General features: G+C 36.2%; 1 pseudogene; it reads right to left on the bottom strand.

The window, feature by feature from the left end:
• Nucleotides 1–444: 444 nt before the first annotated feature.
• On the bottom strand, nt 445–4,918 carry LOC133791604 (uncharacterized; annotated as a pseudogene).
• Nucleotides 4,919–5,340: the final 422 nt, after the last annotated feature.

Raw genomic sequence — 5,340 nt, 5'->3', positions numbered from 1 at the left:
TTAAAATTATAACTTTTTGCAAGTCCTTCCTAAACATTTACATATTTAATTTTTTCAGTGACCTTCCTCAAATTTTTACATTTATGTCCCTCCTAGACATTAAGGCACATAACATGTAAAAAATTACACACATAAGATAAGAGGTGGCAGTGGCACTGCTTGGGGAAATGAGTGATTTGATTGTAGTATAGGATGATAATTTTTATTGTTGTTAGTCTTCTCTAGGATGATAATTTTTGCAAATTATATTAAAATAAGATTAACACAATCATTACGCTTTAAATAAAATAAAGACAGCTAACATGTAAAGAAAGCAAGGGAGGGAGAACAATATCTCTGTTTGTTGCGCAAAAACATTACTGTGCTAAATTGAAAATTATAAAAATTCAAAAGGAAACATCGATCTAAACAATCACAGCCACATAAAGGAATGAAAAAAGTAATTCAGTCAACCACTAATTCCTTCATAAAGGCGTTGGTAAGAGCATTTTCAGAGGCAAATGAACACAATAAAAGCCGCACAGCCTGCAACATAAAAAAGAACAGTAAGGAAATTGTGTGTTAGCTAGGTGATCAGCACAGAAATATATTTATTAAGTGTTGAGAAGTGATAGTTAATTCCGTTGTCTAGACGCGAAATGTCTACAGTGATGTCTTCCAGATCCGATGTTTATGTCTACATTATTGTAGTGGTATTTAAATGACCGTTATATTCGTTACTGATGTAGCTGGCTGCAATGCCTATATATAATCATTTATTGAGGCTTATCATATTGTAACATTACAGACTTCCTGTACTTTCTTACAATCAATAGGAGAAATAACTCGCGTTTCCTCTGTGAATGTAAGTTGTGTATACGGCTGAAAAACGTAAAACTTTGAGAGTGCCTTTGTGTAAATGAGTGTGTTGATTGTGTTCTCGTGGTTGGTGTGTGAGATCGAATGTGTGAGTTTGCATCAACATGTTTGCATCAACATTAAATATATGTAACGTCCTGATTAGTCAAGACCGTTACATTGTATGGTTAAAATTGTGCTTAATTCGCTAAGCGAGTCATTTGGATTTAAATGTGTAATTAAAGACTAAATCAATGTTAGGTATTAAAAATTTTGGTCAACGAAATAATTATTTTTCATTAAAAATATTAAGTATATACACGAGATCCCCAAAAGTGGTTACAAACCGATAAAAGACAGATAAAATACAAATTAGGCGTCCTAAGCGGCAAAACAAGGTTCAACCCTAGTTCCTCCCAGGCTATCCCTGTCGTGGCGGTCGAGTAGGCTGCATATGTACACACCGTCCCTAAAGCTCTCCAACTCATGACTGGTCAAACTTTCTCTTTCCCTTACTAGCACCACATAGCACCTGTGAGCCAAGGCTTTCCAGGAAAACTTAAATCAATAGATACAAATGAGCAACAATATATAAACAGTAAATCTAAATTCAATAAGAAATAGGACATAAGCAATAAGGTTAGAAGTAATAATCTGCTCAATCAAACACATAATCCAATTCCAACAATCAATACAGTTAATTAAGTGCAATCGACACTTCTATTTATTTATATGACGTTCAGGTCCAGCGCCCTTAGGCCGAGTCCTCTGGTCTTATAGCCGACCTCGACACGCTTAGGCCAGGCTGCGTTCTGCACGCTTGCTGTCGGCCCCAACGCCCTTAGGCCGACCTCCAGAATAGATATAATCACATATATATTGCACAACACCCAATCAGATGCAGCATATACAAGCATGCCCTACCCGATATTCTCAAATACAGTTGTAGCCATATTCTCACATATAGTCATACTCATATTTATTAACAGGGGTCCGAGCCCCGATCACAACTCGGGTGCAGTTTTCTTATCTTGAGTCCCGAGCTGAAAGTATAAGGTGGTCTTGAGCATGATCCCTAGTCCCGAGCATTAGCGGTATAACCTAGTCACAACGCAATAATGGAGAACCATCAAAACCTATACCAATTAAAAGCTTCGAAGTAACATACTAGCCTCTGGGACCTCGAAGTCTACCAAACTGGGTAGTAGAATCCTTCCCGAGCCCTTAGGTTCGAGTTCCCAAGCTCAAAAACCCTATTTGGCCAACATTCTCTATTTGCGCCGCGATGCCCCCTGTTAAGGGTCGTGGCACCCCCTATTATGGGTAGCGACACAACAAGTCAGAGAGCAAAACCCAAAATTCCCTAGGCACACGCCACGGTGCAACCCACCCAGCATCGCGACTCTAAGGCGGTTCAGTGAACCTCCCTAAGCCTTTCATGCCGGTCGCGACACTCCAAGTATAGCGTCGCGGCGCGATCCCACAAACCCATAAATTCCAATGTTTTCCCTGAGCCAAACTTATCAAAATCCATCCTAAACAAGAACCCAAGCCACAATTGAGTCCCAAAACCTCAGTAATATTCTTATGACAACACAAATGCAGCAAGAGCTAAGCCAAAACTCTACTCCAATCCATAACTCAATCACAAACCTAAACAAACTCAAGAAAAGCTTAACTCATCAGAAATTCAACAAAACAAAGTAAGTAAATCTTACCTCAGCTGGACAAATTCGAACCCCTAGCTGCACCCTTTCACTTCCCAGTTTTATGCGCACTTCCAAGCCGTCAACTCCAAGATTTCTTCTCCAAAAAAGAAACTCTTAAGTGCTTCAAGAGAGAGAGAGAGAGAGAGAGAGAGAGAGAGTCTTGGTGTTTCTGGTTATTTCTTGAAGGCTTCCTAAGTCTACCCCTTTGATACCAAAAAAGACTTAAACGTCCCTAGAACAAAACCTTACTCCTTAATGCCCCCAAGGGCAAAATCGTCTTTTGCCACAATTTTCCTGCTAAGCCTCAATTAGCCCTATAAATTCCCAATTAATCCTAACGTAACCAAATAATCACAAAATAAATCCTCATTACCCGATAAACCCCGAATACGTGCTTAGTTTCCCAAAATACCCCTAGGCTCGTCCTAAGCCGAGTATTTAACCCCGTTGTGACTGTTCCGCTAATTCGCTCACTAGGATCGCCACGAGCCGAATATCGCAAATATATCCACATAGTAATGTGGTCTCAATCATACAACATACATATAGTCACATTTATACCCTCAACGGGTCAAATTTACAAATATGTCCTTATTAACAAGAACATGTCCACATGCATATTTATTACACATGCACATATATTCATATTACCCTATAATTCACATATGCCACATAATCACACATATGTTCAATTAATCTCACATATAAATCCAATTATACCTTCCCGACACACTAATCAAAGTACTAAGCCTTGTTAGCAAATTTGTGACGTTACAATATAAGTAAGAGTCCAAAATACTATTGTGGTGATGTAATTCGCTCAAATCTTGCCACCTATACTCCAAGTTACATATCATATATTTATGTTATTTCCCTCCACATTCAGCTCGGGTTCAAGGCTTTATCAATCAATTATATATATCCATCAGCTCAAAATTTTACGATATAATAAAAACAAACAAAAGAGCAAGCAAGAAAAGAGTTGAGAGAAAAGTGAGTCTAGAGTTGTGAGAAGTGTTTTTGAGAGCCTAGTTGTTTTGATTCAAGATTAGTGTTCTTGAACTAGTACTGAGTTTGCTTCTCTGTTTTGGGAAGTTGTATAAGGACATTGGTGATTGTAATTGACCTCAATCTAGTGGAGAATCCTTGAGCGGAAGACTAGAAGTAAGCCCTTTTGATCAGGCCGAACTAGTATAATTGTTGTGTTGTTTTTCTCTTATTTTTTACTCTGTTATTTTCTCTATTTTGCATTACTAGTTTTTGACTGAGATTTTTTTTTGTGTTTTGTTGAGTCTTGTATCCCCAAAATTTCGATAAAAAATATAGAGTTAGATATAATAAAATATTAAATAATACACAAATACCTTAAAACAAAACTCGGGGGAGTGGCATGTTACCTTACCTTATGCAAAGTCCCTGGTTTGAATCTTTGCTATTACATTTTGATTTTTTTTTTTTAAATATTAAAACAGAAGCAAAGGGGTTTCGAACCTTAGACCCCTTAGCATTAAGAGCAAACCTTTACCATAGCACCAAGCCACCATATTAAATATAGAGTAACTATAAACAAAGTTTGTATAGGGGCCCAAAATTTTATTTTGACTTGGCCCCAATAGTTCAGGACTGGCTATGAGTAAATAGCTAGGTAGATATCCTTATTACCTTCTCTTTTGTTGATGATCACAACTTTCTTCTCAATGTCAGTGAAAGGAACTTTAAGTTGTTTGAGAATTGAAAGGCAAGAAGTACTTGAGGACATAGGAGTTATAACTAAACCATCAGTCACCAAGAAAGTTATTGTAGATCCTTGGAATTCCTTCAAAATCACTTCTATTGTTGTCCTCATTTTTAAAACAAACTGCTACTTTGACATTCATGTGACTTGGATTTGAATTTTCACTAGAAAATAACTTAAGCATCACAGAAAAACTCAGATCTCGAATCGGTTTTGTGTTGATAAAACGCCAATTTGCAGGTAAACTAAAGAGGGTGAAGATTTCTCAATCCCCAACAGATCATTTTTATAGGTAAAACCATATGCAATCCTCAGATTGACTAGGATACCCTTGAGGTTACGAGTTTTGAAGAATTGGTCGCCAAGATCATCAACACTTTTGTACAATTGATCAATGCATCCCATAAAGAGAAGCAGTAATAGAAAGTTTTCTTGCTATTTAACCGAGTGGAATAGGTAGAAAACTGAAGAGGAAGTTGACAAAGTCTGAATTCACTTCTGCATAGCAAACCACATTCTTGGATTTTCTAATGATTAACTTCACATTAATACCTTCCTCCACAAGATCACTCTGACTCCCCTCATAAAGTTCTTCCTTAATACATTTCTGATTGTGACTTTTTCTATTCAAAGACATCATAACCACTATTAAGTAAAATTTCGGTGAATGGTTTCCATGTTACTAATGAGTAAACATGCAATTTCAATACCTAAAAAACAAATAGTAATAATAAAAGATTATTGATCAAGCATGTACCATAAATAAATTGTTATAATTCAATTGAGTACCTCATCTGCTCCAACAGTAAAATAAATATATTGTGTGTTTGTTGACAGTTTCATCAAAGAAATAGATGAAGAAAGAGTATTTCACTCCTTAACTAAACAGTTTTTTGTTTTTAAAACCTAAAACCTGCTTTCTAAAAACAAGTAATAGTGTTTTACATTGTTTTCAGAAAATAATTTTAAAAACAAAAATTACAAAAAACATAAAATTTTGATCACAACAAAAAATTGTTTTTAGTTGTTCTTAAATTTTTTTTGTCAATTATTTTTCTC

The sequence above is a fragment of the Humulus lupulus genome, chromosome 7 (assembly GCF_963169125.1).
Source record: "Humulus lupulus chromosome 7, drHumLupu1.1, whole genome shotgun sequence".
NCBI classification, from domain to species: Eukaryota; Viridiplantae; Streptophyta; class Magnoliopsida; order Rosales; family Cannabaceae; genus Humulus; species Humulus lupulus.
Note: the sequence above shows the minus strand (reverse complement) of the source record. Positions and strands in the feature narration are given on the sequence as shown.